The sequence below is a fragment of the Pteropus vampyrus genome, unplaced genomic scaffold (assembly GCF_000151845.1).
Source record: "Pteropus vampyrus isolate Shadow unplaced genomic scaffold, Pvam_2.0 Scaffold1, whole genome shotgun sequence".
NCBI lineage: Eukaryota > Metazoa > Chordata > Mammalia > Chiroptera > Pteropodidae > Pteropus > Pteropus vampyrus.
Window position 1 is genome coordinate 42,519,821 of NW_011888782.1, and position 26,938 is coordinate 42,546,758.

Below are 26,938 nucleotides of genomic sequence, written 5' to 3' on the forward strand. Positions count from 1 at the left end.
TAAGGGTATAGTATAGTATTGTTAATAGTAAGCACGCTGTCATGCAGCAGACCTCTAGAATTTATTCATCTTGCACATCCGACACTGTATACCCATTGAACAGCAGATCCCCACTTCTCTCTCCTCATCCCCTGGCAACCACCATTCTATGTCTGCTTCTATGAATTTGACTGTTTTACATACCTAGGAGATGTTCTTGATATCTCTTTTTCTCATGTATCTAATCCATCAGCAAGTTTTAGGATCTCTGCATGAAAACTTATCCCTAGTCACCGTTACTAAGGTATCGCATTTTGTCTAGACCACTGTAATAACCCCTTAACAGGAGTCCCTGCCTCCTTGGTTAATCCCAGAGAAGCCAGAGTGATGATTTAAAGATATAGATGAGATTTTGCCGCTCTCCTCTTCAAAACCCTCCCAGGCCTCCTTACCCCAGCTTGTGTAAATTCTGAGCTCCTGCCACAGATAGTCTGCAAGGCCTACATGATCTGGTCCTGCCCTCTTCCCAGACACCATCTCTGTAGTCACTGTGCCAATGGTCTCCTTGCTACTTTGGAACAAGTCCAGCAAGCTCCCAACCCTGGGAATTCCAACTTGCAGCTAGTACCCTCTGCCTAAATTGCCTTTCAGATCTTTGTACAATCTGGTCTCCTCCAGACCTCATCAAATGTCACCTCTTCAGAGAAGCCTGCCCTGATCATCCAGTTTAAAGCCGTGCCCTTAAGGCCCCCACCATTCTCTACGCCTTTTCCTTACTTGGTTTTTCTTCATTACCAGAAACTGTATTGCATATTTATTTGTTTTCATGTTTACTGAATTATCTCCAACTAAATAGAATGTTAGCTTTGAAGGTGGAATGCCATTTTTGGCTTCATTCACTGCTAAGTCCCCTAAACCTAAAACAGTACACATAGTAGATTCTATTGAGTAAATTAATAAAGAGTTTTTGCTATCCTTAAGGCTGAATTAATCTTTTATTTCTACCATATTTGTACAAGAAACATTTTTCTAACTCAAGTATCATAGGACAGTCATCTGATGTCAGGATTTTATTGTTAAAATAAATTATAATTGTGGGGCAAGCTTAGGACTAATAATTAGGATATGTGGACCCTCCACCATTCATTTTTTTTTCAAGCTATTTAAAATTTCTCTTTTTCAATTTCCTTCATTTCTCAAACAAGGTTGGTAATAAAACTTATCTAGCCTAATTCTGGGTTTGCCGTGATGAGTAAGTAAGTGGAAATACTTAGAATGACAACAAAATCTATTAAAGTGAGATACTAATATTTCACTCTACTATATTTTAATGATTATTCTTTATCCTCTAACTCTGTCTATGTGTTTCTTTCTCTTCATTACTACGAATCTTTATATAAGCAGGTCTTAGTATGTTACACAAACACAAATGCAAAGCAAACACTAATACTTTGACTTGATAATCATCCTGTAGTGTTTGGTTTACTGAGGTAAGAAATGGTTAGTAACTGAGAAGTCTTGGATAATGAGCTAAAAGGATTAGCCAGGACTAGGAAGAAACCTAGGGTAAAAGAAGTCTGGAGTAGGGGCAGGGAAGGGGGGGTTGGACCTTAATCCATCAGCAAAGATGTGATTTTTCTGCAGAAGACATTTGTTGAGGACCTTTGAGTGGCATGACAGGCAGGAGTGTAGGGCTCAGATGCATCCGCTAAGTACAACATCCAGAAAGAGAAGTGAAACATAGACCTCCCTGGTCGAGCTCTTCAGTTCTCTGCAAACTCCACAAGTGTTGTTATTTGCTGTTAGCACTTCTTGACAATAGACCAGGAGATAGAATCTGCTGTCCAGCTTCTTCCTCACATGCAGAACAATTTGAGAAAAGACAATATGATTACTGCCCATTATCTCCTTGTTTACAATTGTGATCCTATTTGCTGGATAACTTGAGCAGTTACTCTAAGATGTAATATAGCCTTAAGGAACTCCCAAACCATGTAAGCTGAATTTCTATTTTTCTACTTTATAGATGGAGAAAGTGGACTCCAGAGAAGTTAAGTAACTTGTTCAAGATTGCATAGCAAGTTGAAAATTGATTCCGAGTTGGTGTTCTTTTTGCTGCATTATGGTATCTTTGTGTAGGTAGAAACATTTCTTTAGTTATTACGCATGGATTGATTTCATTTGGAAGAATAAGATGACTTAATTATTTTAGTTTTTATTTTATAAAAATTTTCAGATCCATATCTGGGGACTGAAGACCATTTCCAGGTACCAATTGTTTCAGTAAGTATTTTAAATTGCTGGTTTAAGAAAGGCTGGCTAAAGTAATATCTCCTTAGGAGCTGTCTGGGTTCAATCCCAAGTCTACCAGTTTACTGGCTGGGAAACCTCAGGCAAGCTTCTCAGTTTCTTGGTATATCTGGGGTTATATTTCCTGTCTGTAAAATGGAGATAATAATTGTATCTCTTTCATTGGGCTGCTATGAATAACTGAACACATATAAAGTATTAGAATAGTGCCTAGCACATAGTTAGTGATATATACATGTTTCTTTTTACAGTAACTAGATACAAATGTAGATAAGACTAGAGTACATTAGAGCTTGTGTCAGGAGTTCTCATCTTGAACATAGTTTTGTAAAAGTTTTCAAGTGAAAACATTTTTGTAGTGTTTAGATGCAGTAACACAAAGCTGTCACTAGATGGCAATTGTGGTCCATTGTGACTTCAGCGGCTCCAGGTTTTAGCAGATGAGTGAAACCCTGGAATTTGTTTTCTGTGCCCTGGAGTATTGTGAACTCAGGCTGCCCCTTCCCCATAAGGTGAGCTTTAAAAAATAAAAACAAAAAACTGTTACAGCCAGCGGAAATCAGCAAAATTTGCCTTCTGTGGCCACTCTTGAGACTCACCCACAGTGCCCAATCCACCTCATAGCAGCCCTGCAGAAGCCTGGGTTTATCTGCCAATATCCCATTGTGAATTTGTTTATCAGGCGTGCTGTCATCAAGTGACAAGAGGGCAGTGCTACAATCCTGTGTTAAGAAGATTAATTAGTGGTTTTCAAAATTAGTGGTTTTCCGGTCCCCCACAGGAGCCTCAGTACCACCCAGGAACTTGTTAAAAATGTAAATTATTGGGCACTATCTCAGACCTACTGAACAAGCATCAGTGTTTTAACAAGCCTACCTTATGATTCTGATGCCTCCTAAAGTTTGAGAACCACTGAAATGAACCAATACTTAGCATCATATAAATGTCGGTGCTGGGTGGGTCCTTAGACAATATTTTTCCCAACCCACTCATTTTGCCGAGAAAAAAAACTGAGTCCAGAGAAGTTAAATGACTCACTGAAGACACAGGGTTAGGCTTGTGGCAGAGAGTGGCCCCAGGATTCTAAGTTGTATCCTCCTGTTTTTCCCACCATACTCTGCACTCCTTGCCGCCTCAAAACTGAGACCTCTAGGTACACACATTTTAGCCTGATATCTCTTCATGAAGAAAAAAAAATCCCTATTTATTTATACAGGAGTTGGTTCATTCATCTCAACAGACATTTTTGCAGGGATAAAAAATGCGTGCGATGCAATGAGTGTGATGCATTTTCAGTCGTGTGTGTATGTGTCTTAAAAGCGAAGGGATCAAGTGAAAAAGTGTCATGTTCTCAAATACTAGGAGACGCAAATGTGCAGGGTCCCCTGGGAAATGGGCAAGTGCAACTAAGTCAGGCATAGGGATTAAGGAAGACAGGTAAGAGGAGGACGCTCCAGAGCAGAACTTTGGGTGATGGGTAGGAATTCATCAGGAGATGAAGTAGGGAACGGACATTTAGAAAGAGGGATCAGCATGTGCTAGGGCATCGGGCCATGAAATAGTGTGGGCAATCGTCAAGAATTTGGTTTGATTGAAGGGAAGGGTGTATGTGGAGGAGTTATCGTGTTATAAATAATAATAATATTACTACTAATAATAATATCTGACACTTATTGAATGTTAACTATGAATGTTAACTATGGGCCAAGCACTGTACTAAGCATTTTACATCTAATATTAGTTGATTTAATTTTTAAACAACTTTTAAACTGCTGTTGTTCCTATTTCATAGATGACAATAGAAATACAAGCACTGTTCTATTTTCCTTCAAATAAATGACTTTCCTTAGGCAGACACTGAACTTAGAAAAAGGCTTAATATTATTTGTTTTAGGATGGTCTCTATAATGGATAGTAGATGTGTATTTTGGGGGGATAAGGAATATGTTTTTAATACGTATAATTTTATTATAAGCATATTTTTCATAAATGCATAAAATCAGAAGGATTTTGACATTCTTTTTTAACACAAAGAATAAATGTCCCATTATTCTTTGGTCTATCAGCAGCTGTGGAAGTAGCCGATTTCTCATGATAATAGGTAATTGTGCCTGAAAAGTGGCAAAGAAAGCTCCTTTAAATTATTTGATTCGCTGAAGAAAGAAAGCTGAGTAATGAGTTAGTGACTTGGTTTGAAATCATTGGCTTTGTTATATTTTTGGTTTTCACATTATACGTGTTCACTGTGAATATGCTTTTTGTATAATTACATGAATATTAGTCAATATTAGCATTTTTCTTCCTTACATAGGAGAATTGACAACAAAACTAAAATTCAAGTTAAAAAATTCTGGTAGGATTCGAAATACATAGTCTTTCCTAGGTAAGCTTCCAGAAATTCCTGGATTCTTTGGGAAATTTTATAATGATTTCACTTTTTCCTGAGAAAATAACTATTCTGTTCCTTTGTTTTATCATCTGCAAAACATTGGTATTGGGTGAAATAATCTAGAAGCCCCCTTTCAGCTCCAATGGTCTGTGGATTTATGATTTAATGATTAAATGGCATAAAGAACTCATTTCTGAGATTTCTTTGTAGTAAAATTTTAAAGTTTTCATAAAAGAAGTTATCATACTAAATATTTCTCCATAAATGTTTAAACAGGATGCCTAAAACATCTCTATTTTTCAGTTTTTAGGATCCCTAAGACTCTATCCAGCTCAAAAGATGTGATTATATGATAATCACGTGACATTTTACATATCTCAGGGACTAAGACTAAGGTCTGTTTTAAACAGACATCATTAGATATGATGGATGGCCCGGTTTGTTTTAAGGTAGAAGAGCTGCACTTTACATAATGATCTGCTTTTCTCATTGCTGCAATAACAACTTTGAGTTTTAAAAGTTCAGATTACAACCTTGATCTTTCATGTTCACAACTAAGGGTAAAATTGCTTTCTCAGGACAATCTAGAAAACTCAATTCAATTTTCACCTTCCTTGTCTAGAGAAGTTGAATAATCCATAGGTTGCTTTATCTTGAATCAAAGGAGGGGCAATAACTCCTGAAAAGAAGAACCTAAAGAATGTATAATTATTTTAAAATTTTGTGATCGAGAACAAAATTTGTGTTTTACTCCCCCTAGACAATTTTTGCCTTTCTCATTTGCACTCAATTTTAGAGTTGATTACAATAATTTTTCTATTTACTTATTATACAAGTATTACATATTTATTCTGGAATTATTGCAGAAAAGTGTAAAGAAGGACATAGAAATATGTAATATTCTGCCACCCAGAGTTGGCTATTGCTAATATTTTTCTCTTTGTTCTTAGGTAAACAAGAACATTAAGAAATTGGCGCTAGAGTAATCGGGGAGATCACTTTATAAGTTATATAAGTGTTTAACTATTATACTGTATTCTTGAAACTAATATAAAATAATAAGAAAAAAGAAATTTGCAACAAATTATACATTATATTTTGAAGTCTTTTTAAAATTAATATATAATTAGCTTATATACACAAATTTTAACCTCTATCTGCAAAAATAGCATATTATTATGCAAAAAGTTACAATATTCTTTTAGTCTCACTATTTTGTGACTTTCAGTGCTGTTTTCATTTAGGTTTTGTTTGTTTGTTTGTTTGTTTTCATCCTTTCTTTTTGCAGAAAAGATTTAAGATAATTTCCACGTGGGTATAATATATAGAGGAAAGCAAACCTCTGAAATGTACGAGATAGTAAATGGTTAAAAGCTTCGGTTCTGCTCCCTGTTGCTAATTTTCAAGTCCTTAAATGAGATAACTTGGTCTACCTCTTAGCACAGTGCTTGAGTCTAAATAATAAATGCTGAATAGATCTTAGCTTTCCGTGATTTGAGCTATTTGTTACTGTTTTGTTTTTTTCCTCCTAAAAAAGAATCCATTTTTCCTGAGGATTTTCAGTTAGATTTTCCAAAATGGGAAAAAACTACTGCTTTAGGAGTTACATATAAAATATCTTAGTGAGTTGGAAGGGGAAATAAAACATACTGTATTTTATAATAAATTTATATATAATTATAATTTTATATTGCTGATATCACCTAATAGTCCAATATTTCGTTCAGTCATAATGTTTAATGGGAACATATTTTAAAATAAGGTGTGCTACAGAGCCATAAATACAATTTATAGTTCTTTCTGTGGTACTTTTACTCTAAGCCTTTCAAGCAAGCATTCAGCAAGTATAAAATGAGCTGTTTTAATGAATGAGCAATTTGAGGTATCAACTAATGAAGTCTGACTTTTACCCTGAATGTGGAAGACGTGAGAATGACCGAATCATTGCCGATAATGTGCATTGCTCTATGCTTGACAGAGTCTTTGGAATTTGTTTCAGCCACATCAAGACAGGTGTATGAATAGGGCCAGTAATGTGAAATTTGTACTGTGGGCTCTGAACAATGGAATTTTTTAGTGCAGTGCCGTCCAATAGAAACAATGTGAGTCACATATGTGACTTCTTATTTTCTAGTAGTCACATTAAAAAAGTTAAAAGAAATAGGTGAGATTAATTTTAGTAATATATTTTCCTTTAACTCAAGATGTCGAAAGCATTAGCACCAATAAAAAGTATTAATGAGATATTTTACATTCTTTCTCATTCACAGTCTTAGAAATCCCGCACGGGTTTTACATTCACTGCACATCTCAGTTGCGACTAGCAACATTTCAAGTGCTCAATCACCACGCTTACCTCATTGCTACCATACTGGACAGTGCAGCTCCGGTCATTCCCTCTTTGAAGGCACCAGAGGGCAGCAGTGTGGTGTAGAGGAAAAAAGACAAAAGGCTAACTTGGAATCATAATATATGTCTGTTCCTAGCTCTGACATTTGATATTGACGTGACTGTGAGCAAGTGATTTAGTTTCTCTCGGTCTCAGATTCCTACTTTCTATAATGGAACTCGTTAATAACTGCCATACTTCTCATAGGAGGCTGTGGGAAAGATTAAATAAGATATTGTATGTGAAAGTGCTCTGTTAGATCATAAAGCACCGGACACATGTAAGGCATTAATACCCCTTTTATTGTACATTTACTCTCATGACTTGCCCAAGGCCACATTCCAAGTTGGTAGGAGAATCAAGGATAGAATCTGGGGCTTCTGACTTCTAGCCATCTGCTTCAACTAAAGGCTGTTCATACCAAGCTGGCTTAAAAACGAAAAACCAAAAAAAAAAAAACCTCCCTCCCTCCAAAAAATGCAAATCCTTTTAATTTAAAAAAAAAAAAGAGGAAGGAAGAGAGTGGCAATAAGAAGTAAATTCCATATTAAATAGCTGGGTCTTCTTGGCCATTGTCATAATGTTCTGCAGTAAAGTTATACATACAGGACGTTTATATACCTATATGTTAGAATTACAACCATTAAAGATTAGACTTTATTGCTGTCATATAATATAAACCCCCACGTTCTTCAAACTTTCAAACAACTTCTAAATTGAACTGTGGTTTCCCCACTCTATTTATCTCCGAAATATGGTACAACCACGAGAAAGCCCTTCTCTACTGGGTTTGATTAATAAAGCAGATATGGATCAATTCAGCAGGTTTTCCATGGATTATTTTTGGTTACAGATGTAGCTCATTAATTCTCATGTGTGAGATACTACCTCTCTAGTGTGAATCCAAGAGACACATTAATCTCTGAACAGAAAGTGGGAATAATTCAGTTCAATCTATATTTATTTGTGCTTGCTGTGTATAAGGCACATTAGGTATTTTAATGAGTAAAAGGAGTTTGTTTCTATGTTAAGTGTCACTTAGAGATATGTTATTTAACTTGAGGAAAATATAAAATATGCCTAACAAAATGGCTATGTTCTATGTATGACTCAGGAATCTATATTTTTAGAAGGTAAAAAGATGATCAGAAAGGAAATTCCAGATTATCCAAAAATAATTTAAAAAGTCACATCTTTTACTTTTAGAGAGCACACAGAGGATGGGTTATCATGATCTATTTCCATTTTCCCTAATTGTAACCTTATCATGGTTTTCATATTAAATTTTTCAGGTCATTTTTAATTTTTGTTTCAAATTAATTTCTTCTAGAACTTAAAAATCACATAAAGTATTTAGAATTTTATACTATGTGAAATTAAGTACAAGCCAAATTCATTTTCACTGAGAAGACATACATTCAAAAAGTTCTTTATTATTTTTCAGTCAAAATCCTTTCTTAAGAATGACTTTCAGTTGGTTATTTTTATTGGAAAACTATCATGTATAAGCTTTGGGCCTGCCTAAATTGATGACCATGTTGAATAAATGTAATTTTTATTTTTGTTTGCTGAATCATCGCTGTTGACCATTGAATAAAATAGTTTATTGAGTAACCTTTACATTTTCATGCTTTTGCACCCTAGTTTAAAAACAAAGCTTAATTTTCTTAAAGTCTAATAAATGTATTTTTGATATTTTCACATAACTTTACAAGCAATTCCTCTCCTCTGCCCTATAATAACCACCTTCTGCATTTTTATGATTTAGTTTAACACTATTATTATAATTTTTTACTAGGTGAGCCCATCAATGCCCTTGGAAACAAGATTTTGCTACAGAAAAATCCAGAAGCTGAGCCTGCTATTGGTTGCAACAATTATAAAGTTTCTCTGGATTGTATTCAGAACCCTACGCTGACATTATGACTAACCGAATTCATGACTTCTGCATCAGCTTCTCTAAAATATGTGATGGGCTTGAGTCCTATAACCTGTTGCTTAAATGAGCATATATTTTTTTTATTCAATGGTTATGTGTTATAAATATTTCATTTGATTAACATCTGGCCTTAATGAAATCCAGCCAAAATAATTTACCTGTAGTAAAAATATGATATCTTAGGAAAATTATTAACATATTTGAATTGCTCCAGGAATTGAGAATGAATTCATTTTAGACCGGATGTGCTCATGTGACATTAAGTGCAGGACTAGATGCTGAGCTTTTATTTTGTTGCCGTTCCAGTGCACTTCCGGCAAGAACAAAAAATCTGAGGAATCTTAACTATTCATTCTTTAAATTACTAAATACAATTATATAGACTAAAAAAAGCCATTGTACTACTAAATATTAGGAAATATTGAATTGTGTGTCCAAAAGTCACACTTAGAACCAGGCAATAGTAATAAGCATAGGGTGGCTGTGGATACTATGAGATAATGTCTACTTGTCAGAAATGGATGGTATTTTCCATCAAAGTTTGAAAGTTAATGATGTATTTTATATTTTAATTGCTTCTAATGATAGGTCAATTAAGGAAAAAAGATTCTATGGATATATTCAATATCATATGTGAATAAAACTGTATTTATTATATCATGCTCTGTTTCATTCTTCCTAAATTGTCTTTAGAAAAATTTAGGATATGTCACTTGAGTCATCTGAAAGGAATCATTTTTTTCATTACAACTCATAACTTAAAACTATAAAATATCAGCCAGAAAAAAATTGACCCAATTAGGAGAAATTTGATAATGGTAGAAAAGCACATACAGATATGACTAGGAGATGATAAGATTATTTTAATTTTCCCATTTGCACTGGAATTATTTATTTTGCAAATCTCCAGATCTTTTATTACTTAAAACCCCCTGCTGAATCATGAAAAGAAGCTTAAGTTAGCAATTTTCCTCTGCAAAAATCTAGCTGCTAGCATCTGGTGAACACTTGGATAACCTAGTCAGGTCCTATGGAAACGATTATTTTAAGACTATTCAACATGCCTAGAGTTAAAACACCAGAAGCACACTCTGCACATGCATTTTACTATCTAAGATTTTAGAACCTGGCGTTAGTAGCAATGGTCTAACGGTTTTGCAGTGGTGGAGATGGGGATAGGAGATAGGACATGCAGGCAGGCCAGATACCAGAGTGTCAGCCAACCGACCCTGTGCTGCCGACAGTGATCTCCGCGGCCTCCTCCCCTGTGGACCACTAGTGGCCAGGCCACTATGCCGCCCTCCATAGTTTCTCGCACTTACATTTAGACTTGGCTGCCTCTGGGATCAGGACTAGTGTCCTCGCTTGTGCCTTTGTGCTTTCCTGTGGCACGCTTAAGGCTGGTTTTTGTCTCTTCACCCTATACTCCGCTTCCAGAACACCGTCTGAAGTAGAAAAAAAAGGATACATTTACTCAGAAAGACAACAAGTAGCTGAATTGTTATCAAAGTGTATTGGTTTAGATCATAGGAGAAATTACATAATAGGAATATATTAATACACACAGAAAAATTGCTATTATTTGCCAAAATTTAAATGCATATTTAGGAGATATTAGAAATCTTTGTATGATGATTAGGAGAGAGAATATTTTTTCGGGGGTGTGTAGGGGGATTCTATATATGTAGATATGCACTTATTTATTTTTACACATATACTATATGTAGTTTTTGTTCAAATAAACAATTTATTATGTATCTTTATTGCTTTTCATGGCTATATTATGTGCTAAGTTCTCATTAATTTAATTCCCATTAGTACAGATTTAAAATAATTTAGGAAGGACTTGGGCATTTGCTACAGAGGAAGCAAATTTGTGAGTAAGTTATACTTCAGGGAGAAAAGTTAGGTTTATTTTTAAAAAGTGAACTCTTCCAGCAACACTTTTTCCACCCAATCTGTATACAACAGTATTTGAGCTAGAAATTATTTTTAGTTATTTATCAAATCTGTTAGGGCTTTAATTTGGCAATACTTACAGGTTTTTGTTTGGGCTTTTGTGCAATTTAGTTGAAGACACTTTAGGATTCATCTATAATGTAGACTTTTTAAAATCGTATTGGACTTCTTTCCACTTAAACTGAGTTTTGGAAATTTAACTCTGTTTTGGATAATAGATACTCTATTTTGTTTTGATACAGTCCTTAAAGACTTGTTTAGGAAATATTTTCTACATTTGTTGTTCAAAAAAGATTTAGATAGACAAAAAGATTTGAAAGCTGGGATTGGTCGATTAGGAAATAATTGCTGAATTGGGTATCCAATATAGAATTTCTGCAATGTGATTTAAATGATAGTTCTAGAGCAGTACTATTCAGTAAAACTTCCTGTGATAATGAAAATCTTCTATATTTGCACTGTATATAGCCATTAGTCATGTATGGCTATTGAGCGCTTGAAATGTGGCTAATACAAATGTGGAGATGTTTTTTTAGTTTTGTTTAATTTTAATTAATTTGAATTTAAATAACTGCTTGTGGCTAGTGGCTACCTTATTGGAAAGTACAGTTTAAGAGTTTATCTATATTCTGTATTCAACATAAAATAAAGAAATACTTGAATATCTTCTAGTTACTGAATGTCTATAAAACATGAGTGTCCCCAAAACACAAGGCCTAGGGCTCTGTGTCATGGCCATCCATAGGGGATCCCAAAGGGTGGGAACAGCAGTATTCTGAACTTTGGGTCAACCTGTGCATTTTCAGATGTAAATACAGTTTGGGTCAGCCATGGGTGACCTGAGAACTTTTTGTTTCTGGAAAGCCATGAGATCTCAAATAATTTCTAGTAATAAAGTTCAGTGATGGTAAATGGACTCAGGGGCTTGAATTTTCCATTCCATTTCTCGTGTAGTGTAACTGGCAGGTAATAGAGATAGATACGAAGGAGATACTCCACACACATAGCTGCCTCCATGAAAAAGAAACCCTCCAGATTCAGACTGGGTAGCAGAAAAAGGCTGATCAATACTTTGGAACCTTTTCCCAAATCATTCTTCAATAAATATTGATTGACGGCTACTATGTGCAAGACACAATCCTTAGTGCTGGAGATAAAATGTTGAAAAAACAAAAAAATAGAAACAGCTCCTGCCCTCATGATGATTAATTGCATTAGACAATAAGATTTTTTTTCCAATATCTTCTTCTAAAATTCATTTTTTCCCTTGAATATAGTGAAAATAAAGCCCCAGCCCCCGGCACACCCAAGGTATGGTCTGTGGTTCCTTCCACCTGGGGTGCGAAACCAGGACCTTCTGCATGTAAAGCAGACGTGCTAACCGCTGCACTATGGAGCCACCTCTGTCTTTTTCTTTCACAGAACAAATGTATAATTAAATGTATGGTTCAATCTGCATTTTTAGATAAATTTTCAAATGTGTCATTGATGGAAATTTAAAGATAAAAAGGATTAAGAATTAAATTAAATGAATGAAACCATAATACGTAGTACTTAAAGTATCTAAAGACCATAAAATCTGTCTCCAGACACATTAATTGATAATGTCCTTGATTTTATAGATAGACATTTTGAAAATAATTTTTAAAAACTAACTACGAAGCAAGGAAGAAACCACAGAGAAAAAAGAGATACATTTATTTATATAAATACATAAGAACCATTTGCATATAAAAATTATGAACAAAATTAAAAAGCGAAGAGTTTGCTTTATTCTTTAAAAAATTTATACTCTATGTAGGTTTTAAAATGTGACCCCAAATTCTTTGATCCTCCTTTGTGTTCCCTCCCATTGAATCTGGGAGGCCTTGTGACTGCTTTCACCAGTAGGACACAGTGGAGATGGCACTATATAACTTCTGATGCTAGGTCATAAAAGAGTGTGAAGGTGCTGCCTTATGTGCTGGAACACTGCCTTTTGCAGTCCTGAGCCTTCAAGTAATACATCTGAATTTCCTAAAACACTGTAGATGCTCTAGTCAGCAATGCTAACAGAGCTCGGCTTTCTTTCTCTTTCTGCCAGGGCACTAAACATGTGAGTAAAGCCATTTGGGACCCTGCAGATCAGCCAGGTGAGTAACCCATGAGAGCAGGAAAAACTCCCAGCCGAGACCCATAAAATTGTGAGATGAAATATTTGTTGCTTTAAACCACTAAATTTCAAGGTTTATTATGCAGCAGTAGAAAACTGGTACATATCCTCTTGTATGTATAGTTCACAATAAAAAATTTAAAAATTAAGTGTAAAAGACACTCTGAGAAATTATTTGCCAGAATTGACAAAGACAGTCTCAGTATTCTTTCTATATAAAGAGATCTTACAAATCATTGAGAAAAAACTACTAATACCATGTAGAAAAATGGGAAATTAAATGAACATAAAATTTACAAAAGAAAAATAAAAAGGCTACTAACCATGAAAAAAAGTTCAAATTTATCTGTAAGTAAAAGAAATGTGAACTAAATGAAAATAACTAAAAATTAAAATTTTGGTTATTAAATTGGCAAAGATAAAAATAATATTTAATGTTGGTTTGAGTTAAGTGGGAGTATAAATGACACAAAATTTTTGGAAAATAACTTAATATTGTGTATCTAGAGCTTTAAAAATATCATATTCTTTGACCTTGCTAGGAATCTAGAAATTCAGGTAAGAAAGTAATAATAGAATTGAAGTAAAAAATAAAATGCTTATTATCATTCTATTTATGAGTAAAAATATAGAAACAATCTAAATGTCAATCAATACAGTTAAATACATTATGTATTTCATATTACAGAATATTATTTTATTATTTAGAATACAATTTTGAAGATATTTTATTTGCTAATCCTGACCTGGGGACACAATAGTAGAGCAGAAAAAACTGGTATATTATGGTCACATAGACCAAGCTTTGAATCCTGGATTTGCCACTTACTTTTGCTGGATATTTGCAAATATGATTTATACCTCTGAGTTTCAATTTTTATATAAGGAAAATGGGGCTAAATACCTATTCCTTTGGGTATAGTGATAATTAAATGAAATTATCTGTCTGCTGCCTGTCTGTCTGCATAATAGTTCCTCAGTAAGTAGTATCTCTTTTCTTACAATCTAAAAATACTATCTGAGCTCCATATCCAAATTCACTGAAAGTTCTTCCATTCTGTCTTCCTCTATATACATACCCCTTTCCACCATAGTCCAGTCTCTACACCAATAGCCAGAGATATTAAAAATGAAAATGATCTACAGCCATGCTACTCTGAACAAGCTCGATCCCATCTGATCTTGGAAGCTAAGCAGGGTTGGGCCTAGTTAGTACTTGGATGGGAGACCACCTAGGTGCTGTAGGCATAAAAAATAAAAAAAATAAGGGATCGTAAGCTGAAAAGATCCTTGCAATCTGTGAGGCCAACCAAGAGTTGCCTCGCCAAAAAAAAAAAAAAAAAAAAAAAAAGAAAAAAGAAAATGAGTGAGTGAAGTTTCTTGCTTTTATAACTTTTCAATGGTTCCAAATGCATTAAAAACACATCTATTCTTGCTCTACTCTCCACAAAGCAGATGTGGTAAACTTTGAAAAAGTAAATCAGATCACATCATTCTCTTGCTTAACATTCCCACCCCTCGCATCCAACAGCTCCTCATAACACTTAACAATAAACTTAAACGTTTCTTCTGGCTTCCATGCCCCATATAATTCTTACTTTGCCTGCCTTCCAATTTTGCTGCCTCTCTCCCTTGCTCTCTATTCTCCAGCCACACTGGCCTCCTTCAGGAAAACATCATGCTGATCCCCCCTTTCAGGCCTTTGCTGTTCTTCTGCCTGGAATTCTCTTCCCCCAGAAAACTGCATGGCTGGGCCCTTCACCATTTAAATATCAACTTGAATATCACTTCCTCAGAGAGGTTTTTTTGACCATCCAATCTAAAATCAACCACTCATTTTCGTGAATCGCTGATTCAATTCTCTAAATTCCACAGTAGGAGTTTTATCTTTCTTACTTAATGATACATTTTATTCATTTATAGTCTGACTGGACATCAATCTTTCTTCTCTCCCTATCCCTCCTTGAGAGCAGGAAACTTATTTGTTTTGTTTTTTTTTGTAACATCCCTCGCAACCAGAACTAGGATTGGCACATGGTAGGTGTCCTGTAAATATTTGCTGGATGCCTTCCAAATATTTTTTGTACTTCTGAAACACAGAACTTAGCAATGAAGAAAAAAAAGCATTTGACTTCATTTTAAAAAACAGAAATGTGAATTACATAGGCATTTTTAAAAGCTTTAATGGTTCTGAGTAGAGTAAATTGCTTCAATTTTGAAAAAAGAAACACCTACGAACAAAATCACAACAGCATAAAATTATTTCAGGAGTGTGATGAGAGCTCCTCTGTCAAATCAGATACTTTTGAACTATACACCACTCATCAGGCTCCTTGCTTTGAAATGAAGAATGTGCACCTCTCATCAATATTTTTATTGCTGTCAAACATGCGATTTATTTACTTGATAAGAAATAAGACTCTTCTTTCAGCACTGCAAGTGTTTAAAACAGAGTTTCATTTTTTCGAGGCTGGCTTAATATAAGTTTCTAGAAGGAGGAGTTGTTTTAATTACCCTACTGGGTAGATGGGAGTCAAAACTGTTCCTCTTTGTAATGTACAACATGGCAACAATAGTTAGCAATACTGTATTGTATATCTGAAAGTTGCTAAGAGAGTAAGTAGATCTTAAAAGTTCTCAACGCATGAAAAAATTTCAACTATGATGATGACTGTTAACTAGACTTATTGTGGTGATCATTTCGCCGTATATAAAAATATCGATTCATTATGTCATACACCTAAAACTAATATGCTATATGTCAACGATATCTTAATAAAAAAAATAACTAAAAGAAGCAAAACTGTTCCTTTTAGTGTCATTTATTCTGGGATGCAGGAACCTTAGCGGTTGGGTCTTAGTGGTCTGGTAGAAGATTCTATAGTAATAGATCTATTTCTATAAAATCCATGAAAAAAAATCTAAATTGCTATTTATAGATATGCCATACTATTTCAGAAATTATATAACATTCAGACACTCAGGCACAAATTTTGATATATATTTCAATATAGCCTATCTCTACCAGCTTTGAATTTCCTCTGCAGAGCAGGCTGGCTACATTCTTATGATTCTTGAAGAGAAAGGAAATACACATTTTTAAACATGTCCTTTGGGCTAGTCTCCTTGTTAATTTTGTTATCTATATAGCCTCACCTAATTTTTATAACCATGCAACAAATGAGTTAAGGCAATGAGAAGAGAGTCTATTCTTTCATATAATGTTGAAGGGGAAGATTGGTGAATCAGAAATCAGCAAAACAAAAGAACTGCCTATTCTTACCCCATTGATATTATCCTAGAATTTAGTTTCAGGTTTTTCAGGGACACTATATTTTACTTCACTGATTCATGGCCATTGTCTGGAGCATGACAAATATTCATTGATCAACAATGCTTTTAAATTGGGCATAAGAATTCCATAGGAACTGTTCATCTAGGTTGTTTAGAAATGCTAGGACTTAGAAAAAGACCTGGGTGAGGCACCTTGAGGTTTCCCAAAACTATTCATATTGCCTCATGGAGTAATACATCTGATTTGGTTTTGTTGCAGCTTAATGATGTCTGGAGAGCTGGAGGAAGGAACTCCACCCATCCGAAGGAACTCCTTAACCTTTCAGCTGATTTTTACAAAAACTTAAGGTTTCAGAGTCTCAGATAAAACTCTAGGATTGAGAATTCCAATTCTACCAAAACAGGAACAATTCTGAATTAATAACTAGATCCTGACAAATTAGAATAACAGGAAGAAAAAAAAAAACAAAACTAAGCCACCATTGGAGATCTGGATTGCTGGATCACTGGTCTTTTAAGTAGTTTATGGTTAGAGAAGCATCAATTTTCTTTTTTAAATAAAACCTACATTATGGCCTCATAATAGTATTCAGTGGTCACAAAGCTCAAAGAAACTAAGTCTAAATGATCTGGTAGAAGAAAGAACCGAAAAAATCTAAATGTCTAAAGTATATCTGAAATATTTGGATTCCATTAGTTTGGAATAAGGAAGGTGAGAGTAAGAAGTTAATTAACACTTCAATGTGTATGAATAAATTTAAGAAATAGTGACTTTAGTTCAGAGAACTGGAGAGCAAAAACCTCTCTGATTGGAATTTAAAATTAGGCCTCTTACAATATATCTTAAGTGATGATATTTGACAGGAAATAGTCTATGAGATTTTTATTCCAGATATATACATTTATAATAAATAGAAATATATCAAATGTTTCCCAGAAGTCCTTCTTCTTTCCTGAGAAAATATAGAAGGTGAAATTATGACCCTTTTCAAATTAAACCATTAGATGGACCTTCAGACAGGATAAAATATTGAGAATTTAATGCTGATTCAAGGCATGACCAGAGGTCTTCTAAATAATAGAGTTCGGGAAAAAAGTTAAGGCCATATCTTCGTAAGGTAAATATTCAAGAATAATCAGGTATGAAGTCTCCTTATAATTATCCAGATATTTGAGATTATAGAGCAATGCTTAAATATAACTAAAAAGTACAAAGTAAGTGCATTCCTTTGTTTGGACAACTATATAATGACATCCTTGTTCAATCTTCTTGTCATTTGCATTATAATCTATCATATATTTGTTCATATAATTAATTAAGTAAATAATGATTAATTAAAGATTATTCTACCTCATCTAAGATGACTTGGGAAGCAATTTGTTTTGGACAAGTATAATGAAATTGCCTTGGGTGAGTGAAGTTCGACTTAGTTTTACCTTCAGTTAAAAGTTGATTTAGTACTAGACTTATCTGGGTGGTCACTTTGTAAGTTATAGAAATGTCTAATCACTATGTTATCTACCTGAAACTAATATAATATTATATGTCAACTATAATTGAAAATTTTTTAAAAATTAAAAAAATTTATTCTTGCTTAAGATTAATTGGTGATAATGACTCAGTAGTATCTAACAAATTAAAACAATGCCCTGAAATGATCATTTTCTGTATCTTTGAAATAAATGTGAAAAACTTCAAGTGTATCTTTGTCTTGTGGAATAACTGTGATCCAGACCATGGCAGGAAGAAGCAGGAAGGAGAAAAAAAATGTGTTGTGTGTATTTGGGATATGATTCAAGTTCTGAAACATTTCCTAACCTTCCTCATAGAAAGATTGGGAAGAGAACCAGATTCTCTTGGGACATCAGGATAAGGCTGAGCACCATTTTTGGTCAGAAGTTAATAATTTCAATGCTTCAGTGTTTTAGATGATAGTTTTTTACACTTGAATGTGATGGTTCCCCCTACCCTCATAACAAACGGTATTGCCTATAATCCAAAGTCAAAGTCAATTTACAGAGAGAGCGCTCTTAAAAAAAATATTGTTCTAAAGTAAGCCACAATTCAACAGTAATAGTAGTAGCCATTAGTTGTTCAGGATGTCTTCTATGGCTGGCTGTGTGCTAAATATATTAAATGATATATATTATGTCATTTAATCCCTACCATGATCTTGCAATAAAGCATTCTTCTTATATTTAAGATAGTTAAATAAAACTTTAAATTAACTAATTCACACACACATTATGAAAATAGAGTCTAAGTTTTGTTCCTCTCTCACTGTCCAGCACAAAATAAGTGGCTCATAATTGATGTCTAGAAAATATTTGTTTAATTAAATGAAATGCTATTTTCTGTGCTTTCCCTGAGGCAAGGGTTTTCATCAATCATTTTGTTCTTTGATGTAAATTGGAAGACTCTTGTGATGAACAGGCATTGAAAAATTTTAACCCAACTAAAAAATGTGGATCAACTTGTCTCTGTCCTCTTGAGCCAATGAAGAAGACTGATATAAAGGAAGGTTGGAGAGAGAGTTTGTGGGGATTGGTGGGAAGAAGTATTAATTCTGATGAAAATGAGTTTTGTTCCTTCTGGGCTGTAAACATAAAGAAATAAGAAAGCCAAGATACTATGAACTTGATAGTCTTCCATGGAGTGTCTGAAATATATGGTGATGGGTACTGACATTTGATGATTTGACCTCAGCAAGATTAGGCTTACATACAAGAGAAAGGAGGGTCATGGTGGAGGGAAAACTCCCGAATAAATGCACTCTTGTTTTCTGTGCATTTCAGATCCTGGTTTTATTAGATTTTCTGGTTGTTGACTAGTCCCTTGCCAGCACCGCTCAGTTTCAGATGGTCTCTGACACCCATTATGGCTTTGGTGTGTTGCAAATAGGAGAACCACGGATGACAGAGACCCTAAGAATTGAGTCTCCAGCTTCGATTAATCCATGGGTCTTTTTTTTTTTCAAGCAAGCCAAGAAACAACAACGGCAAACAAGAACAAAACGCCCAACCGCCGGGGCAACCACAGTACTATGCGTAGCAAGTTAAACAGGCTCCATGCCTCGCCTCTAGGAGTGCACATTAAAAACCAGACAGTAGATGTGCTGAGCACAGTGGGGCAAACAGATGCACAGTCATATAAACAAAGAAGTACAACACATTAGAGGATTTGAGTATAAACTGTGAGGGCAAGTGTTTGTATGCCGGATATAAGGGAAAACTGCAATTTGCAGAGAACTTGCTGGAGTCTGTGTGAAGGTAAGGAAGCGGAGGGTAATGTTTGCGGTGGAATTATCCTGCTTATTTCTATTAGGAGGAAAAACAGTTTTCCCTGAGAGTAAGGAAGGTTTTTACTTTCACAGTTATCTACTCTTGAGGGCACATGCATTATGACTTAAGTCTAGTTTCTGCTAAGAGATTCAGTTGTAACCAGCCTAAAGGAGGAAAAAAAAAGTATTAATCAGAGCATTGCCTGCCAGAGAGAGTTCATAAGCCTTCTTTCCACTGGAAACCAGGCTAAAAAGAAAATAAAAACCAGAATGTATTATAATTGTACATTCCACTTATAACCAACTAGCACATGACAATTGATTTTCCAAGGAAATGATTACTTTGAATGATTCTCTCTCTCTCTCTCTCTCTCTCTCTCTCTCTCTCTCTCTCTCTCTCTCTCTCTCGGCAACATTTCTTGCCATTGTGTAGCATTTACTATCTTTGACATCTTGGACATTGTCAGGAATTAATCTGAACTTACAGAATTCAGCTGAAAGCGAATTCCAGGCAGATCTCTACCTCAACCACCCTGGGCTGATAGGTATCTCCCTTCTCTTAAATATATCCAGATAGAGAATTTGAAAACCTCCTCAGGAATCTTTTCCAGGGTTTATAAAACCTTCACTGCCAATAAGATCTTTCCATCTAACTTAAATTTATTTGGTTGTAATTTAAATTCATTTCCTCTTTTTCTTTCCTCATTAGAGGAGAGTATTACCCCAACAGTCATTCCTCTAAATATAGCTGTTAAATACACCTCAGGCTTCTTTCCTGGACTCACAGGACTTCTATTTCAGATGTCTTCAATTTATAATTTTTTTGCACTTTGGCCTCTGGATTTTTCTCAACATAAAGCAATCTGCTAAGAGCCTTTAAAAATTTTGAGTTTCCATAATTGATTTCATGAGGTTTATTCTATAAACATTGACATGTTGATATGTCCCATTTTTCTAGTCTCAACTGGATCTTATTTGCAAGGTCATAAAAATCTTAAAGGAATATTGGAATTTATGTTTCACACTTTCTTGGAATGAGAGAGATGATAGTCTCAATAGACTACTTCCTAGGTCTTAACATGTTGGACAAGTAATTTACCTCTAAATATCACAATGGGAGGAATAGCTTAGTTTTTGCAATTATAAAATGAGAAAGTGGAGAAAATAATTTAAAAGTTTTATCCACCTTTAATGTCCAACAATTCTACGAATATGTTTTAAGTAGTCTTTTGGCCAAAAAGAGCAGTTATTTCTCTTAACTACTACTATTTTTACCCACAGAGGTCATTGTATTGACCTTTTATGATTTCTCAGTCAAGAACCTCTAAACTCTATTTTAAAAACTTTTAATTGAAGTTTAACTTACATACTTTAATATAAGTCCTCTCAGGTATCTATTTCTGCTTATACAACAAAGGGTGGGAGTTTTTGTATATGCTAAATAATTTTTTAGTTTATTATTGCCTGAATGTTTTTGCATAGCCACTGTTCTCCTATATTAAATAGCTTTAGTCCACTGGAAAGGAGACTGTAATTCTATGTCTCTATCCACATGAATATATTTCTTGTTTTTCATGTCTTGAGATCTTTTAAAGTCCATACTATCAAAATGAGCATTTTCGAATATGATGACAGAGTTCCCTTTAAAAGATAATTCCTCTATTTCAAACACTTAAGTAGTATGGAATTTTAAAAAAAGATCTGTATTATTTTTTGAAAGAATTCTCAAAAGTAGGGCATTGAAAAAAGTCCATGGCAGAAGTATTTTGGGATGGATCTCTTTCTCCAGTGATTCTACTATTGAGTGATCAATTTTCACTTTATTTCCTTTTAAACTTCTGCTGAACTTTGAATTAAGCATCACAAAGCACATCAGGGTTAGCCACATTACCTCTCTCACTTAAAAAGCCCGGTGTCTGCTGCAATATTCTCAGGGATTTTGTACTAAAGGTAAATTTCTTCTGCTCTTTTGCTTTTCGTGCATCAGCCTGGCCTGGCCTGCCTTTGCCCCTTCTCTTGCAGACACACCTTACTTTTAAGTCATTTTCTGCTCAACTTAAAAAATGTTCTTTGTCAAACCTAATGGCTAATTAAACAAGGAAAGTCTGAATTTAATCATGCTCCAGATAGCAAAATGAGGTGAAGAAGTGTATGAACTTGAGCCATTCTTCTTTTATTACAAAGTTGCAGCAATTTATTTTCTACTGCAAACAACCAGTCTACCTGGGTTTTAAGCTACTTCCTTGCTCTTCTGTCTGCATCACCATGTCCCTGTCATCTTTCTCCTTCAACTCTGTCCACTCAGGCTGCAGTGGCAGCTTTGTACCAACAGAGTACAAAGAAAGTGTTCTGGACTCACTGGCTGTCTGGTCTGCTTAGCAATCAGCTGACATTTCTAATGATTCTTTTCCTGTTTTTTTTTTTGGCCCATCTTTCACTACCCAGCTCACACTACATGTCCCTGAGTAACACTTGCATTTTTCCAGCAGTAGGTATGCCTCCTGGCTTTGGTGTTGAAGTTGGTGGTGAGTAAGGAGTGTGGCGTGCTTGTGTTTCCCTATTTTTAGTGTTATTCCTGAAATTCGAAATGGCTTAGAGAATGCTCTCCAGCACTCCTTATTTTAATCCTTTCAACAAATCTCCAAGTTAGTCTATTACTCCTACTTAATAGGTGAGCAAAGTGAGAAGTGTTAAGTCACTTTCCCACACAATTACCACATTGTGTGTGATGTGTGCCTTTGAGTCAGCCCTGATTCCTGGAGACCCTACGAATGAGTGATTTCCTCAGTGGCTCTGTTCAGTTCCTGTAGTTATGCCTATAGCTTCTTTTATAGAGTCAATCCATCTCATATTTGGTCTTCTTTTCATGCTACCTTCTATTTTTTCCAGCATTGTTATCTTTTCCAAAGAACACTGCCATCTCATGATGTGCCTGAAGCAGGACAGATTCAGTTTTGTCATATTAGCCTCCAGCAATACTTCAGACTTAATTTGCTCTAGGAGCCACTTGTTCATCTCTATCAGTAAAAGGTATCTGTACAACTTTTCTCCAACACCAAATTTCAAATGAATCAATTATTTTTTCTCTATCAGCTTTCTTCACGGACCAACATTCACATCAGTACATAGTAATTGGGAATATGAGGATGTGGATGTTGGTCTCTAATGATACCTCTTTGCTCTTGGCGATCTTTCCTAGTTCTTCCATTGCTGCACTTCTGAATTCCAGCCTCCTCTTGATTTATTGGCTGCACTCTCCACTTGAATTGATGACAGAACCAAGGCAAACAAAATCTTTAACAATCTCAATGTCTTCATTGTCTATGTTAAAGTTGTTTATATCTTCTTTTCATGATTTTTTGTCTTCTTGAGGTTCAAATACAATCCTGCTTTGGCACCTTTTTTTTTTGTTTTCATCAGAAGTTATTCAAATTATTGCTACCCTGTGCTAGTAAGATGGTGTCATCTACATATCTTATGTTATTGATATTTCTTCCACTGATTTTTACTCTTCAGTGTAACCCAGAATTTTGAATTTTGAATCTCGGCTCTTAACTTTTTATTATATTTATTTAATATTTAATATTCTATCATCATCATCATTGACATGAGGCACTCAATAAATACATACTAAATAAAGAGAGGCTGGAATAAGAAATATTTTCCTAGGATGTGCCAGTTCCACATCATGCTTATTTAATGGCATTCCGGTATGCAAATAAGTATGCAATGGGTTTTTTTTTAATATACTAATTTTGGCTCATAGCATTCTATATTATTCATCTTTCATCACATATAGGCTTAATAAAGTTTTTCTTACCCCAGAAAAAAGTTTCACTTCTAAGGACAGAACTTATTGCCAGAAATCAATGCTGCAGAGTAAAAACCTCATTTAGAAACTGTCAATCACCTGGGCAGTTTGAAATGAATTTTCTCTGCACTTCGAAGAAAGGATTATGGGATGGAATTAGAAGCAGCTTGTTTGTTGTCCTTTCCTGCCCTCCCTAATTAGTTTTAATTAGTTCAAAACCTCAATCAAACTTGCTAGTTTTAAGTTTTTGTATTAGCTTTTGTGGATTCTCAGAAGTTAATCAAGAATGGTTAAAGAAACAAGAAAATGTTTGTTTTCCTTTCTGCCCCCTGCCTAGTTCACTGACTATTAGTTGAATACCTACTATGAGTACATTCATCACAGTATTCTGCTCCACTGCAATTAGATAAACCTAAGTCATGGCAATTGTCTTCAAGGGGCCATTGGTCTAATTGGGAAGATAAAATGCACTTAAGAAATCATGAGGAGAACATCACACATAGTAGGTAATTGTGTTCTTGTGTGTACTAGCATTGAGGACTGTAGGAGTGTAGAAGAAAGGAAGATTCATGAGTGCCAAAGAAGTGAGGGAAGATATGGAAGAGAGAGGAGACAGGGTCTTGTAACCTGAACAGGAGTTGGGTAAATGAAGAGGAGAGGGGAGATCATTGTGAATACGGGGAAAGATTTGATAATGGAATAATTGTTTATGAGATCATAAAGACACTGCTCTGGTTAGAAGAAAAAAAACATTTTGGAGATTGATGAACAATATGTGCCCATGTGGTGAAGAGTATCCTTGAATGACAAGCAGAACAATAATAAAAATTTTAGGGTTAATGAGCCCTTAGAGAGTATCTGAATTGGGCAATTCCATTCACAACAAATAATCTAGCCCCAAATTTATCGCCCGTTTGTAATACCGGGCAAGTCAATCTTTCTGAAAGAGCACCATTAGTTAAAAAGTATCAGAATCATAACTGGATTGGAAGAGGTTTTAAGTTATAAACCTAATTGGGACTCTGTCCTTTTCTGATGCTGGCTCATCACTAAGTTTCATGATCTTGTGAAAATTACTTATCTTAATCAGCAGTAGGCTCTCAGTTTTCACATCTGTAAATAATAGGAGTTAGACCACTTAATTTTTAATGAAACTTTGAACTTGAAGACTTATGACTTTATGATTCCTTTTTCACTTTTGCACCCATGTGATTGTTTATAATTGATGAACTAGGATGGATTTTCAGACTAAACTAACTGCCTGGAATTTCTCTTAAGTGGATTGTTCTATGTAGCATGTTGGATGTGTCATGCTTTTGTGCAGTCATAATCAGTCAAATCATAAGATCAAAGATCTTAAGCCTAAAAATAAGCCTTGCCAGTCAGAAGCTGAAGTAGAAAACAGTGCTCAGTCAGTTCCTACCTTCCATAAATGGAGTGATGTTGGTGATGATTATAGAGAATAATATATGCCATTTACTAAATATTTATTTTGCACTAATAATTTTACATGTAGTATGTATCATTTATTTAACCACCTATCATGTAAATATTATCTTCTATTTATTTCACAAAATGCAGAGTTTCAATGACTTTCCCAAAGTCACCTAACTCACCAGTAGCAGTGCTAAGATTCAGTTCCAGGCCACACACAAACTTATGCATTTTTTAAAAACAGGAAATGTCTCCTTGCTCAGCATAGAATTCCAGGGCATACACTGCTGAAACTTAACATAGGTCCTGTTCTATATGCAACTGAGAAAAACTGTGGCACATAGAAAAGATGAAAGAATTAGATTCCTTAGAAATAATTAGGATTTTAAATTCTCTATTATTTATAGTCCAGAAAGTCAAATACCATGCCTGGAATTTAAAAGTGACTGAACAATCTTATGACTAATAATAGCATTTGTAGTCATGAGGATTGAAAAAAAAAAGGAGCCAACAGCAAGCTTTAAGGTCAAACATTCAACACCAAGGGGTTAGCAAAATACTTTTTTCCCGAAGTTTAAATGTCATGCAAAGAAATGCTGAGGATTGACTGCAATCTTGGATTGCACCATTAAGAGGTCTTTTGACTCATCTGATATGACAGGAAGGCCACCTATTACTTTTCCTGCCTGGGTTTTTATTTTTTCCATCATTGTTGACAAGGTGTGCTGATTGAAATTCTTGTTACTTAATTCTCGTTATTTAATAAGCTTTCTTTTTTTGTGTGTGGCACATTTTAGAGCATGCATATAAAAATTCCACTGGCATTATTAAATGGATCTATGTATTATCTTCAGGGAGTTAATGAATTTGCATTTTGGTTTTAATCATTCTGACGGAATGTTTGTCTTAAAAGTAATTTTTTCCAGTGCAACTCTGTAGTGCTTATTCGAGAAACTGGTCGAATGGATGAACTTTCACAGGATGATGGAATTCAGATAAATGGCTCTTCTCAACCAACATAAGAATTAGAATGCTCGGAGCAGTATTTTGCATATGTTCATGCATCAATCAGTTGTAGTTAATAAGTGTGCTAAGAAAAGTGTTGCCGTATGCTATACCAGGTTACTTCTGGCTCTATAATTACCAACTTATGAATGCCAGTGTATGGTAGACTGAGATGTGGCACATCAGAATTTAATTTAGAATGAAAAGGGTATCATATAGTAAGCAGTTTGCTAATTGCAAATTCTTTTACCTTTAGATGGAAGGGGTTATACTACTGTAAAGTTGTACTCATTTTCATAAGGGCAAACAGACATGCCCCAGAGCGAGATCTTTTAATTCTCTCTCATGCACTCCATGAAATATAGAAATACAATAGATTATTCATAGACGCAGTCTTCAGGGGTCCACAAGTCTTTGCAGATTGGCCTAGAACGTAAACATTTCAGGTCCCCACCCTAACCCTACTTTTAGCAACTCCCATACTAATGACTTGCTCTAAGTTACTCCTTTCAAGGAGAAAAGGAGGACTTCAAAATCAGAATGCATGCCTTTGTTTATTCTCTCATTTCCTCAGACCTTAAGAATTATTTTCTCTTTGCTGACAGTTTATGTAGCTCTGGCTCCAACAAATTTTTGCTCGTTCTGAGATACACGCAGGAAAGAGTTGCACTGGAAGGCAACTCTTTCATTACAGATGCCAAGTGTTGAAAGCATAAATAGCCTCTTGCATTTCAAAAAAACATGTAATAAAAAGGAAAGCAGTTAACAGAACTCATTCTACCTATCTGGATTAGGATTATTCATAGGGAGCCAGTGTCAGGACATGGCACTACCACCTGCCCAATGGCATATGCCTAATACTTCGGAGTCATTCTTGATTTTCATTTTCCTCTCATTTCCCTTGTCTAAACCATTGTAAGACCTGTCAGTTCTATCTTTAAAATATATCACTAATATATGCACCTCTCACAGTCACTACCATTTTTCAATTGTTTA

General features: G+C 34.9%; 1 protein-coding gene across 3 annotated transcripts in view; it reads right to left on the reverse strand.

Annotated features, from left to right (window-relative positions):
• COL8A1 (collagen type VIII alpha 1 chain) overlaps nt 1-26,938 on the reverse strand; it is a 136,664-nt gene that overhangs the window by 44,247 nt on the left and 65,479 nt on the right. For all 3 annotated transcript variants that reach the window (XR_002779082.1, XM_011354517.2, XM_011354510.2), the window contains exon 2: nt 10,329-10,451. The gene's annotated coding sequence lies outside the window, so the exon portion shown is untranslated. The remainder of the gene's footprint in view (nt 1-10,328; nt 10,452-26,938) is intronic.